Consider the following 13,153-nt stretch of genomic DNA (forward strand, 5'->3'; position numbering starts at 1 on the left):
ACCCTGGGATTTCTGTGGGCAGGGTGGGCATCTACAAACCACTCTGCCAAAAATCTGTCAGCCTGTGGCACATCATATCCTGGTGTCTCAAAGGACTGATAGGGTTGGGGACACCACTGAGGCTGATGGGAAGGGCTGGGTGTCATCTTCTGATTATTTCTTGTTTGTTTTTTGTGGTTTTTGTTTTATTGTTGTCGTTTTCAACCTCCTTTAGCTGTGTTTTCCCTCCCTGCTTTGTGAAGGCATTTCCATACAAGTGTGAGAGGCTGGGAGAGCCATGGGCATGGCACCAGGGAATTCAGTGGGAGGGGACTTTGTGGCACTCGTCTCCTGCCCTATCTTTACAATGGACATGATGGAGAAACCAGTATTGTTCAAAAGTGTAGTGAGACCTCCAAGAGCTGAACTCCTGTCTGAGCTCTTGCTACCCAGAAAGCTTGGGCAGCATTCCTTTGGGAGTGAGGGATGTTTCCCCCATAGGTTTCCCCCATAGATTTGGCTGGAAAGCTGCAAGGTAGAGCTGGGCACACCACAAAGGTCGCGGCAGAGACTTGTTTGGCTCTGGGAGAGGGTCCTGCGAGACCTGCCTGGCTGCTGGGAAAACATGTGTCTGGATCTTCCTGAGGCCCTGCCATATGGCAGCTGTGAAGCAACAGCTCAGCTCTGAGCTTTGCTAACACCCAGAAATCCTTGCTGGGAGCCGGCTCTGGTAGCGAACCTGTGGTGAACTGCTCTTGACAGGAAGCAGCAACCGCAAAACTCTATATACAGCTGCAGACAGACCTGCTGCTGCTGCTGCTTTTGAGGTGCCAAAATGAAGGTGGTGTTTGCAAAGAATTTTGCATGTCACCTTCTGGAGCCAAGGCTGACACAGAGAGGAAGATTTGAGGTCTGGCTTCTGGGCACTCTCCTGAGTGAAACACAAGTGGGAAAGAAGGCAAGGAAGTCTGGTTGCCTCCAAAGCCATGGTGGTGCTGGAAGCCACTGGGTCCCTTAGCTGTGGGGAGGCAGCACACATGTTTGGGGTGTCAGGGTTGTATTCTGCCTGCCTGGGGCTTGTGGCTCTGCCTGTGCTTCACCTGAGCCAGTTTGGATGGTCCATGGCTCAGGACAACTGAAGCATCTGGGCTTTTTCCCTGAGTGGAAGTTGAAAGAATTCTTAAAGCTATGGGAGATGGCAGCTGTCACCCTCAGGGTGACTTCAAAGGCCAGTTGTCCCCACACTGGACATGCAACCCCTTGCCTCTTCCTGGAATTAGCCCCCACATCCCACCCTTTGCCACCAGCACCCTGACCCTGACAAGCACTGGCACAGGGAGACTGGGCTCACCGTGGGGCTGGGGCTGATGTGAGGCTGTGGCTCCTCTGCCACTGTCCCTGGTGAATCCCTGTGGTCCTGCAGGACCTGCAGTCCCTGCCCCAGGCAGGTGAAGCCCTGTGGCCCTGCAGACGTGCTCCAAGCAGTGATGCCCTGCCTTGCCTCTCTGTGCTGTTTTGCAGAGTGGGGCTGACTACAACTTCCTTGTGAGCCAGAACACAAAGCTCCTGAGTGTGCTGGAGGACCTGCAGCACCGCTGCTCCAGCCTGGCTGAGGAGAACAGTTTGCTGGTGAGCAGGAGATGGTGTCATGGGATGCTCTGTGGGGAGGGAGTCCTGGACACAGAGAGCTACTGTCTGCTGCCAACTCTAAGAGATCACAGAATCACAGAACATGCTGAGTGGGAAGGCTTCCACAATGATAATCGAGTCCAAGTCCTGGCCCTGCACAGAACCATTCCCAAGAGTCACAACATGTGGAGGATTATTGCTTCTTGAACTCATGGGATAATCTGGGCAGACCAGAGGACAGAGAAGGACTGGGTGCGCTGGGTACCCTGGGTCCCTTCACACTGTAGCCCTCAGCTGGAGCTGGACTTTTCCCTGCAGTGCAGAGCAGGGCTGGGCAGGGGAGGGGAAGTCGCTCTTGTTTTCCTCTTTAACTGAAAAGCAGAAACTAGCTGATTCACTCAACCTTGGCTCTGGGTGACAGTGCAGCACTGCCTCCTGCTCCCATGAGAGCTCAGCACCAAGACCCTCCCAGCTGCACCCCAAAGCCAAGCCAGGCTGACAAAGCTTGGGCCCTCTGCCTTCTGCCTCCTCCCTCATCCCTGACTCCCCAGGTGGGCAACAGGACTCTCAGGAAAGAGGGGATATTCCCCTCCTGCATCCTCCCTGGAGAGCATCATCCCTTACCCAGCCCTGCAGTGTGGGGGTGCAGCCCAGCCATGCCAGGCAAATTTGATTGCTCAGGCATTTCAGATTTATATAATTCCATTCAAAACACATATTTTAGATTATGTTCTTACACTAGAAGCATAAATTCAGCATGACTGCACCCTGAGGGGTTACCCCTTATCAGTCATCTGGATTTTAGTGAAGCACAAGCCTGTATGCTAATTTGACTCTCAAAAATCAGGCTCAGCCTTCCAACCCAGGTACCCATAGTGCATTCTCACAGGGGGAGGGAGGAAATAATTGTGAGGATCAGTTGCACTGACATTTCTGCTGATGTAAAAGACAGCACAACACATCTGGTTTCGACCTTGGGAGAAGGAGCCATTGGCAAGTGGAAAGCTTATTAGAACAGACATATAACAAATAAAAAGGGATTAAGAATGAACAGAATCAATAGGAAGAAAAAGGAAATTTGCTTTGTAAATATCATAAAGTCCTTTGTTGCCTTCTCCTGCTCATGCTTTGGTGTCAGGACAGAAAGGACACAGATAAGCTTGCTGTGGTGGTGCAGTACAAAGCCTCAGGGATATGTTGAGTCCTGTAATCCTAGGGAAATAAACTGGGAAGACTTTGGAAGAGAAAGCCCAAAGGGTGGGTGACCAGGATACCCTGATGCTGGAGACATGTTGAGTCCTAGCAGAGCCTGCAACACGGAAGTTGTGGATGGAGATGGACCATGTGGGATGGTCTAGGGTGGGGTGAGGGGCATCTCATGGCAACTGAGAGGTCACATTAACAAAAATACCAGGAAAACACAGGTTTCAGGGACTGGAGAGGCAACAGAGATTGGTGTTCAGTGGTTAGGATAGTTCTAGGAGAACAGCCCAAGCCCTGGCTGGGAAAAGGCCTCCATGCCCTATGTAGGTCTGGTAGAGGCAAGGATGTTGGCTCCTGAGCAAAGGCTTCACCTCTGACTTCTCCTTCTACTCTCCAGCGCAGGAGCTGCTTCCCCCAGACAGAGGAGAAGGTGAAGCACCTGAAGAGGAAGAATGCAGAGCTGGCGGTGATTGCCAAACGCCTGGAGGAGAGAGCCCGGAAGCTCCAGGAGGCAAACCTCAAAGTGGTGGGTGCTGGGACCTGCTGCAGCTGGGGAGCTGGGCTGGGAGAGCACCTCACCACCAAGACCTTTGGTTTTCTGCTTCCATTGAGCTAGAACAGCCTTTCCTTTCCCTTTTTCTTAAACCTACAGCAACATGCTTTGCATGTCATACCAGAGCAAGAATCACCAACTCCAGCCATCACCAGCTTTTCTACTCCTCTTAGGGGCTGGTTTGAGGAATTTCTTCCTGCTTGGTTTCTTACTGTAAGGTCATAGTTTAAAGTAATTAACTCAGCTTTCTTTGGGCAAATAATGAAAGTAATTCATCTGACTTCATCGAAAAGAAACAGGAAGGATTTGAATAAGAAATGGAGTGCGGTGAAGCAAAACAGGAAGGGGTGACAGGCAGCTCTGTCCTATCCACACCTCACTGGAAATGCTGCACAAAGCCACAGGGCTTCTGCCTTTTCCAACCCAACAGCAGCTTGTTGTGAACCCCGGAGTGTGTGACATGGTGCAGCAGCAGTGGGAGGTGGCTGTAGGGTGTGGGATCTTGGGCACACCTTCCTGAAGGAAATCAGGGATTGTGATGGGTAATTCAAGCCATTTAGGGTAGAAAGGAGGAAGTGAAAGCTGTACTGGAGAAAAGGTAGGGAGATTTCCTGACATTGCTGCCCTCTCTGTCCCCAGGCACCATGTTGCCTGTCTATCATAGGATTTTGGTACTTGCAGGGCAACAAGATGGACTTGTCAGATACTAAGTTAAGAAAAACCATTTGACATACTATGCAGACCTTCCAGCACCTCTACAAATACTGTTTTACTTGTTTCCCCAGTGAAAATTTGTGGTGGGGACAGTATAGGGCCTGTGCAAGTCCTGGAGAACTGACTTGCTGGGTTCCTATGCTAGCCCAGCTGTCCTGACAGCAGCAAGTGCTGGGATGGCTGAGCCTTGTGGAGGATGGGCTGGAGGTAGGACCAGAGGAAGGGCCCTGAGGAGCCAGGGTTAATTTGGCACCAGGTCCCTCCAGTGCTTGCTATGCAGGTCCTGTGGAGCCAGGGCCACATAGCTTCTGCACATGCACAAGATACTCAGGAAGACCTGGAAAAGAAAACTTCACACAGAGGATTCCATGTGCCTGATCTGTCAACAGAGGACCCCCTTCCCAGACTGTCAGGCTTTGTGCAGATGAAAATAGCTGGGCAGAGAGAGGCAGGGTTGGATAATCCCAGGGACTGGATGTATTGTCACTACCCATAGGGCTAAGAAGAACAGAGGGTTTGAGCTGCCCCTTTCTCCATCTGTGGTGCTGATATCCAGTGGGAGAGCCAACTCCAGGGATGGGGACATCCCAGGGACAGTGTCCCAGGCAGCCTCAGCTCCTGCCTGGGCAGAACCTGTACTCAGCCAGCTGCCTGTTCCTGCCTGCCCCTCTCCCCGTAAGCACACTGCCATCCCCACGTTACGGTTTCCTCCCTTGCAGGGAGCATGTGAACCCAAACTGCTTTTCCTCCAGTCCTGTTTTTTTCCCGGTCCTCCCTGGCTGGGCTCTCCTTAGCCTCTGCCTTTTCCTCTATCTTCTGCCCATCCATGCTGAGGCTTTTTCCTGTTAGAAACCCATGGAATCTCAGTTTCTCTTCCTGGCCACCTCTATCCCTGATCCCATGCTATATTCGATCTCATGCTCATCTTTCCTGCCATTCTCCCCTCCTCTCTGCTGCCTTCTTTTGTCTTTTTTTACCTCATCCTGTTTTTCTCTCCTTCCCCTCCCCACTTCTGCCCCACCTGCAGCCCCTGTGCTGGCTGTATCTATTCAGTACCTTGTCCTTTCCTCTCTGAACTCTTCTTTGAGCCACTCTTCCATCCAGCCTTTCCTCTTCTATTTTTCTGCAGGTCTGTCCTGCTCCTCTGTCTGTTTGTCTGTCCTTTGGGGCCTGGATGCATTTTTTGACAGTGCTCCCTGTGCTGGGTGATGGGATGATGGTTGTTGAACACCAAAGGGTGATGGAGTGGTGTTAAGGAACACCAAAGGGTGATGGGTGGTGGTTATCACACATGAACACACCTCACTGCTCTCTGGTGTAGGTAACTGCTCCAGTGCCTCTGAAGGGCTCCAGCCTGGAACTGTGCAAAAAAGCATTTGCCCACCAGCGTGCCAAGGACCTAACAGAGCAAGCCAGTGCTCTCCTGGCAAAAGACAAGCAGATTGAAGCTCTTCAGCAGGAATGCCGGGAACTGCAGGCTAAACTCTTGGCAGGGAAGGTGAGACACTTTGTGGGACATCGGTCTGGGGCTGGGAGCAAGCACAACAGCAGTGATGGAAACCAGCCTCTGGGAAGTGGTGTGAGGGGAGTTAGTCTCAAGTGAAGGCTGAAAACAGAGGAGGTATTTGATGTGTGAGCTGAATGGGGACACTTGGGGGAGTGTGTGGTGAAGACTGTCCAGTTCTCTCCAGAAGAATGTGTTGGGGGACAGACACCCTGTTTGTCCCTCCAGTTTCATGGATATGAGCTACCATTTCCAGCAGTGGCTAAAACCCCTTCCCTGGAAACCCCCAAGACACCACAGACACAGGGTGACTTTTCAAAGGCCTGACCTGCAAGCAAGATGTAGAAGCAGGGCTTCCTTTTAAAGTGCTTCTTTGAGAAGCCAACCACTACAATCCAAAAACCAGTCTAGATCCCCAGCCTTGAGCTGCAGCTTTCTGAGGAGTCACAGCCACCATGAAACTGGGGATAACTCAGTGCCTCCTGACATGTTTACGATGAAGGCTACAAATCACCAGGCAGGGCTGGGTGTTCATGGAACCATCCCCAGGGCTGATGTCTGCTCCTGGGCTGGTGATCTGCATTCCCTCAGTAGCAGCATGGGCCATACCAATATAAACAGTGGGAAAAAGTGGTAATTCAGTTCATTCTGAGATCTAGGACTGGTCAGATGTGTCGCTCCTGCAGAGCTCTTCTCTGTGATGGCTCTGAAAGGAGCCTCTGCAGACAGCTGGGGCTGGGTGAGATGGTTCCCACTCAAGGTGACTAAAGCAACATGTTCTGGGCATCTCAGTTGCATCCTTGATTCCCAAACTGGATGCTTGCAGTTTAGGTCAGTTCAAATCTTCATAGGATCTCAGTAATACTTGGGCCCATGCTGATTTCCCCTTGTTTTGCTAATGCAAATGTGGTCAAGTGCCACCCTACTTCCCTGCTCCCAGCTGAGCTGAACACTTGCTCTTCTACCTGTCCTACTTATGTGGTATTTAGGTGACAAATACTTCCTCACTGAAAACAGCTTTATTTTTGTCCCTGACCTCCACATATGTTCAGTTTAACTACAGGTTTGAGGTGGATTCTCAGTCTTTCCCTAATGTAGATCTAGTCAGGATTAGAACAAAGGGGTGTATTTGGTGTTTGTACAGAGCTGCCCTGTTGATCCTTCCTGGCATTAAACCACAGAACAAACTTATCCAGGTCTTTCTATACTCTACAGTGTCAGCAAGAAGTTTCCTTCTCATTTCTTTGATTTCTCACCTCAGGCCCCCACAGAAAGGGGAACAGACCCTTTTGAAAGCACTCGGATTTTCCTAGCAGAGTGTTCTGGGCAACCTGAACTTGCTAGGGACAGGAGTGACAGATTGCAAAGGAATGTGACAGAAGTGGGTGAGCAAGATTCATTCCTGGCCAAGAAAAAGCACATGAGTGCAACCCCCAGGGCTGACAAATTCAGTCACTGCCTTCCTAGGCTGATCTAGGTGACATGAGTGACCACCCTGTCCCAGAAGGTGACCCTGCCTGTGGCACCAGCAACTGGAACATTGATGCCTGAGCAGGGAATCCACAGAAAAGAGAGCACTATAGAACATTCTGTCTGATCTTGTTTTTCCTATTTCTCTTCCAAGCAAACCGCTCATTAAATTTTAATTTCCAGCTACTTGAAATTCCAAATTCCCCTAATCTGTCTGCAGCATGCAAAATGCATTATGACAATGAAGGGTGTTTTATGCAGAGATATGATGTTCATGCTTAGAGTTTGTAACCAAATCAATTTTAATCTTGGGTATTTAAATCAGTAGAAATTTTTCAGTAGCTATGAAATGGATCCACTCAGTTCTCTGACAGTAGCAGAACTTACAAACTGCAGCCTTGGCTGCAAATGCATTGGCCTTTTTTTGCAAAGCCAGGGCTCTTATGATGGAATAAAATAATTTCCTGAGATCATACTCCAGTGATCTGCTTCCAACCAAACCCCGGCTCCAGCTAAATCCAGGCTACAATTTCTTGCAGCATGGATTCTTTTAAGCGAGGACTGGGGGAACAGCTGCAGGGGATGGGTATAATAGAAACTGAGGGGATGACTGAGCTTTTTTTCTACTCCCTTGTTCCTCCAGGCTCCAGAGGCTGTCTGTTGGGAATAGCTGCCTTTTTGTGGTGGGGGAAGGGAGATCTTATACATGGCCCCAGCCAATTTTGTTTAAAGAACTACTACCCTGATAGCCTGAACACAGATCTGGCACAGAGGGGGCCCAGCTGCTCAGTTTTTGAATCTATAATCAATTCCCATCAATGCTACCTCAGTTTCCCCCTTGCAGTGTGAGAGTAACCATGGTTCTCTCCACAAACTGTATTTATAAAGCATGCACTATTTTTAGGGCAAATAAGAAGCAAACAGGGAAGCAGATTAAATTTGTCCTGGATACCAATTATATCTTGAATTCTGCGGCTTAGGAGCTTTCCAGGGGAATGAATAATTTCTCCTCCAGGAGCAGATTTTCAAAGACAGGTTTTCATAACCTGATTTTGTATGTATAGACATGCAGGATATATTTCTTCAGCTTCCTGAAATCTGGAAACCTTCTCCCTGGTTTTGTGAGAGTCAGATTGTGCTGGTTTCCTTCAAAAGCTGCTGTGTTTGGGTCATGTGCGGATGGGAGTGACCCCCTTGTGCTATAGATAGGTGTCCATCATACATAATGTCTTGAGAGGGGAGAAATCAAGAATGCTAGGAAACCAAATATTATCCTGAGGAAGAACTGACCAAATCCCAGATGTTATTCATTCCTGCAACCTCTCAAAGCCCAGTGCTTGTCAGCACCTGTACCAAGGAGTAAAGAAAGCAGCGAGAGCTCTGGTTTGGCTGGGCTGTGAAATGACATTATCCTGCCACGCTCTCTGCTGGCATATGCTGAGATGGCCCATGCTTGGAAAAGCCCTGGGAGAGCTGCACAAACATTACAGGCTGGGTTTTATCTTCACAAGGAATAATGTATTTGCATCAGGATGTAAAGCGAGTTTTGGAGGCTTTGGAGACCCAGGAATCAGCCATGCATGTGTGCCACACTGCCTGGTTTTCCCAGCCCCTCCTCTTTTGGAGTTTGCATGTTAAACATGACATGTTTCACCTTTTGGAGCCTGTCAGTGCCATGGTGCCATGGTTGGTTTCCCACAGGATGACCCTCGCTGCCTGAACATCATCGAGTTTGACCGCCTGCTGCGGGAATCCCAGCAAGAGGTGCTGCGGCTCCAGAGGCAGATTGCGCTCAAGAATTTCAAGGAATGTTTGCGTTCCTCCAAAATGAGCTCAGGCAGTGCCATACCCAATGCTGCTGCATGTCTGGGACCAACAAGTTCCTGCCTCAAAGGTTGCAACTCCGACTGAAGGAAGGCCTTGGGAGACCCAGCACTGGGAGGGAGAGCTTGCAGGGAGGTGAGACAAGTGGGTCAGTGATCAGAAAATCTGGGTATTTAATTTCTCAGTTAATTGCTGTTTTTAGGGAACTTCACTTGGAGGCGTGGGCTGTGGTTCACATCCACTGCAAATAGACACAGTGCTGGTTTCCAAAGAGATGGATTCTAGCACCAAGTCTCAGGGTGAGGAGGGACATGGATGATGCTGGGCAGCCCACACCAGCACAGGGACACTGAGCCATGCCAGGACCCCACTCCTGCTCGTTTCCCTAGCACAGGGCTCCTGTGCTGTATTTTTCTGCCTAGGAAACCAGGTAAGGTTTCTTCTTTATAGAATCAAGGAATGGTTTGGATTGGAAGGATCTTAGAAGTGTATCTCATCCCACTCCCTGCCATGGGCAGGGATACCTTCCATTATCCCAGGCTGCTCTAAGCCCTGTCCAACCTGGCCTTGGACACTTCCAGGGATCCAGGGGCAGCCACAGTTTCTCTGGGCACCCTGTGCCAGGGCCTGCCCACCCTCACAGCCAGGAATTCCTGCCCAACATCCCATCCATCCCTGCCCTCTGGCAGTGGGAAGCCATTCCCTGTATGTCCTGTCCCTCCATCCTTGTCCCCAGTCCCTCTCTAGCTCTCCTGGAGCCCCTTTATGCCTTAGAAGGGGCTCTGAGCTCTTCCTGGAGCCTTCTCTCCAGATGAGCATCCCCAGCTCTACCAGCAGAAGGGCTCCAGCCCTGGAGTAGCTCCGGGTCCTCCTCTGGACTCGGTCCAGCATCGGGGCCCCCAATCTGGAGGCAGTTCCAGAGGGTGTCACCAGAACAAAGGGGCAGAATCTGCCCTCGCCCGGTGCGGCCGGACCCCCGCCATTCCCTCCGCCCGCAGTGGTTCAGCCCGGGGCCGGGGCGGGGGGGCAGATCCGGGGCCGCCTCAGGGCGCCGCCCCCGCCGCGGCCCGCGCAGCCTCCAGGTAAGGCCGGCCAGGCTCTGCTAGGGCTGCGCTGGGCCGGGGCTGGCCAAGGGTGCCGCGGGGCTTCGGACGGTGCCGTGCCGTGCCGTGCCGTGCCGTGCCGTGCCGCGCCGTGCCGCGCCGCTGCCAGGTAAGGCCGAGCTGCGCCGCCGGCCCCGAGGCCCCGCTGGGGAGCGGGTTCGCCGAGCGCCGCCGGTCGGGCCGGGGCCTCCGCGGGGCCGGGCCGCGGCCCCCGAGCCGGCGGGTCAGGGGTCTCCGATCCGATTTGGTTCCTGCGGGCTCTGCCGGTTTTTTCCTTATTTTCAGTGTGATAGAATCTCACATCCTCTGGTGGGAGATCTGGCTGCGCATCTTCCCCTCACGTCCCCGCCAGCTGCTCTCATTTATTGCCCGCCGGCTCTTACAGCGGATGCATTGAATATTCATTCCTTGTCTGTCTATTCCAAGTCACTCCTGGATTTATAAACCACTCTCTTTCAGCCTTTTTTCTTGTTAGTTTTGGGGTTTCTTATTTTCTTTCTTTCTTTCTTTCTCTTTCTTTCTTTCTTTCTTTCTTTCTTTCTTTCTTTCTTTCTTTCTTTCTTCTTTCTTTCTTTCTCTCTTTCTCTCTTTCTCTCTTTCTCCCTCCCTCCATTCCTTCCCTCCCTCCATTCCTTCCTTCCTTCCTTCCTTCCTTCCTTCCTTCCTTCCTTCCTTCCTTCCTTCCTTCCTTCCTTCCTTCCTTCCTTCCTTCCTTCCTTCCTTCCTTCCTTTCCTTCCTTTCCTTCCTCTCCTTTCTTTCTTTCCTTCCTTCCTTTCTTTCCACCCTCTTCCATTATTCAGCATTCATCATCTTTGTCTCTCTCGTTTGTGTGTTTCTCTGTAAATTTTGTGTTGGGAAGCAGAGTGCAGCAGCATCCTGAACGCTGTGGCATTGATTTATAAGATAGCATAGTGAAGTTTTCTCTCCCTTTCCCAAAAGATCTTTGTCTAAGCACTCTTTATTAAACCATCATTAGTCTCTGTGGTCACTCAGTGTCACGAGGCCCTCATCACTGTTTGTCTCTGCTACATCAGTACTTACAGAGCAGAGTTTGTGTTCCCTCTTTTCCAGCCCTCTCATGTTTACTGAATATTTGCCCAAGAGAAAATGCTCCCCTCACCCCGTGGTGGCTCAGTGCCTGCAGACACTTGTTGAAGGACTGCAGCTGAATGTCTCCTGAGTGCTCAAGCAGGTTCCTACTGGGTCTCCCTCGCCCACTTACTTGATGACATCTTAAAAAAACTCTTTACAAATCTGTGAATGTGTTTCCCCTGATGGTTTTTAAAAATTATTTGCTTTTTGTGCAATTTCTATCAGTTTGCCCAGAACTGGTGTCAGATGTACTAGTCTTTCCATAGACGTTGAGTGGAATACGTTTAAAATGCTGGAATATTCTTAAAGCATGGCATTTGCCATCTTCCAGGTATTTTGTGTTAAGGCAGTGTTGGAGGAGTGACTTGCTGCATGTATTGATTCAGTTCCTGCTGAAATGAGGGGTTCAGTTCATCCCAAAAAGGGTTTTGAACCTTGGAGTGAGTATTACACAGTCTTGGTGGTTTGTTACTATTTATTTTCTTGGCTTCCAGTTCTTATAAACAGTTCAGTTTCAGAGAGGTTCTCAGGCTTGTTCTTCATAGTTTGAGATTTCAACTCCTGTTTCCCCCCACCACCACAAATTCTACTATGATGAAGAGGGATACACAGATTTATTTTTCCCTCTGCCATGCCCTTACCTTCCTTGAATGACCCTTCCATACTTTGATTTCCAGGTCATCCTGCAGTTTCTGTCAGGCAAAATGTTTTTTCTCATGCATGTACTTTGTTTCTTTGACTCGGAAGAGTCTATCCTCACATAGAAGATTTTCTGGCTGACAAATAAGTCAGCAAGGCTAAATCTGACAGCACTAGTGAAGGGAGGAGGCTGTTGCCAGTCCCTTGGCTGAACCCTGTACCATGAAGCATCTTGGGCTGGAGCCCCAGGAGCAGCTGAGGGAGCTGGGAAAGGGGCTCAACCTGGAGAAAAGGAGGCTCAGGGGGGACCTTGTGGCTCTGCACAAGTCTCTGACAGGAGGGGACAGCCGGGGGGGTCGGGCTCTGCTCCCAGGGAACAGGGACAGGAGGAGAGGGAACAGCCTCAGGCTGGGCCAGAGGAGGCTCAGAGTGGACATCAGGAGGAATTTCCCCATGGAAAGGGTAGTCAGGCCTTGGCAGGGGCTGCCCATGGAGGTTTGGAGTCCCCATCCCTGTCACAGCAGACCTGAAAGCTTCCAAGCACTACTGGGACCCTTGAGGTGCTGTGGGTTGGGTGGAGGATCCCAAGATTTCCACGTGCTGATCAATGCTCAGGCTGTTGGTTGGACTCTGCAATGAACCTTATTCCATGGATGATAGGGAACGAGGTTCACATGGGAGGTGATTTCAGAATTTTTTTTTAGGAAAGAATGAAAAATCCATGGTAGCCTGGACTTGCGTGTGAGCTTTTGGAGCTCTCAGGCTTTCAGTAGAAGAACCATGAGTATAGATGTAGATAAAATCTATGTCTTTCAAGCCAAAAATAGGTTAAAAATCACATCCTAGGTGTAGTGCTTAGACACTCCCCTAATGACTGGCTATACAGAGAGCTCAGACCTCATCCCATGGATCCCTCAGCACTGAAGGTGTTCAGATTGAAATGAGGAGAAGTCAGCTGAAGACTAAGACTGAGATGGAACCAGAAAGTCCTGCTGCTTCCTCATGGTACAAGTTTGCTTTGATGATCCTTAAGATCTGTCCCTAAAATCTGTTTATCAAAAATAACTTTACAGTTAATGTTCAAAACCATATCAAGACCCTTTTTCTTTTGTGTGTCTCAGTCCTTGCCCTGCTGTCAGGGCTTATTCTGGGCAATGTCAAGTATCAACTGAGAGCAAAAATTCAGAGGATTGATTATTTGTGACCCAAATGAAAAGGCGTTTTGTTAGAAACTTGTTTACAAATGTTTATAGAAAGTGTCTCCTTTCATGTGGTTTGGTGGCATGGTGCCAGTGGCACTGGTGCCATTTCAACCCTTCCCAGCTACCTGCAGAGGTGAGATTCTGCATTTTTTGGCAGTGTTTGTCTGCTCTTCCCTGCCCTTAGATTTTTACATCTTCATTTATTTCTGCCCTTTGTGGGCTGTGTTCTCCCTTTTCCTC

At 50.1% G+C, this 13,153-nt stretch overlaps 1 protein-coding gene across 2 annotated transcripts in view; it reads left to right on the forward strand.

The window, feature by feature from the left end:
• Window positions 1–9,916: 9,916 nt before the first annotated feature.
• Window positions 9,917–13,153, forward strand: part of TSPOAP1 (TSPO associated protein 1) — a 53,994-nt gene continuing 50,757 nt past the window's right edge. Inside the window, exon 1 of one of the 2 annotated variants that reach the window (XM_033077975.2) lies at window positions 9,917–9,958. The gene's annotated coding sequence lies outside the window, so the exon portion shown is untranslated. Of the gene's footprint in view, window positions 9,959–10,065; window positions 10,089–13,153 lie in introns of those variants that run through there. The other variant, XM_033077976.2, reaches the window with a different exon arrangement.

Source organism: Catharus ustulatus, chromosome 22 (genome assembly GCF_009819885.2).
Source record: "Catharus ustulatus isolate bCatUst1 chromosome 22, bCatUst1.pri.v2, whole genome shotgun sequence".
Lineage (NCBI taxonomy): Eukaryota > Metazoa > Chordata > Aves > Passeriformes > Turdidae > Catharus > Catharus ustulatus.